The following is a 1,562-nucleotide window of genomic DNA, read 5'->3' on the forward strand; positions in this document are numbered from 1 at the left end:
CTTGCTAGGTTAAATGATTTATGCATTCTCGTCTTGATAATGATCCGGCTAGTATTGATATTTTTCATACATTCTCGAATGAACCCTATTTGTTGCATTGCTCGACTGTTTGATTGCAATTACACATTGAACTCTTAGAAAACCGTTTGCTAAGATTGAAAACGAATGACCATTGTATTGATTGCATTGAAACCGTTTGCTAAGATTGTAGCTGTGCAGCTTGTTTGCATCATGCAGGCATAATAGTACGAACTGATTGCATATAGAGTCTGAATGCAAAGATTGAACATGTATGCATCATATACGAATGACCTATTTGCATCATACCTAGAATCCGGATTGCTTGAGCATATTGATTGCATTCGCTTGAACACTTTTAAATCTAAATTATGAAACATATGATTTCAGATGTCGAAAATCAACAACTTGGATTTTGCTGCCATAAGTCTCTCTGGAGATAATTACTTGCAATGGGCACTTGATGCTAAGATCATCTTAAAATCCAAGGGACTCGATGAATGTATCACCGAGGGCACTAATGCAAGTGAGAAAGATAGATACAGAGTGATATTAATTATACGCCATCATCTTATTGAAAGTCTCAAAGATCAGTATTTAACTATTGAGAATCCTCTAGACCTTTGGACATAGTTGAAAATGAGATAGGATCACCAGAGACCGGTGTTATTACCAAAGGCTATGTATGATTGGAGGAATCTCAGAATCCAGGACTTCAAGTCCATTTAAAATAGTTTCAAAATTGAAACTATGTGGTGAGGATATAACGGATAAGGATATGCTTGAGAAAACCTTTTCCACCTTCCACACAAGAAATGTGTTGTTACAACAACAGTACCGTGAGAAGGGTTTCACAACTTATGCTAATCTGATCTCTTATCTCCTCCTCGCTGAGCAGAACAATGAACTGTTGATGAGAAACAGTGAATTGAGACCTCCTGGAACAAACCCACTACCTGAGGCACATGCGACCGTAGAGACTAAGAAAGAGTCGAACCATATCCAGAGTGATAGCCAACACAACCGTGGTCGTAGAAAATGGCATGGACGTGGTGGTCGAGACCAAAACTCGTTTGGTCGAAGCCAAGGCAACTCATATGGCCGTGGCTCCAATGGAGGCTGTGGACATGGCCGAGGCCGTGGTACATCTTTCAAGCCACAAAACTCGACCAAATCTGTGTGCCATAGATGTGGTATGGATAATCATTGGGCTAAGACATGTAGGACTCTCAAACATCTCGTTGACTTCTACCAAGAGAGTTTGAAAAGGAAGAATCATGAAGCTCATATGACTTATCAAGATGGTGAAGATGATTTCAATCATGAACGAGACGATCTTATGGATTATGAAACTTCAGATTGTTTAAAAGAATGAAATTGAATTCGACATCTATGTTTTCGTGTTCTTTGCTTTATGTTTTCTATGTTTTGATTCCTTTGAACTTATTTTATTAATGAATGGAAGTTTTTATATGAAGTCTCAAAAGTATCATTACAGGTATAACCAGTCTCATAGAGGGCTACGGCCAGGCTAACATCCTGTT

The sequence above is a fragment of the Brassica oleracea genome, chromosome C2 (assembly GCF_000695525.1).
Source record: "Brassica oleracea var. oleracea cultivar TO1000 chromosome C2, BOL, whole genome shotgun sequence".
In the NCBI taxonomy this organism is placed as follows: Eukaryota; Viridiplantae; Streptophyta; class Magnoliopsida; order Brassicales; family Brassicaceae; genus Brassica; species Brassica oleracea.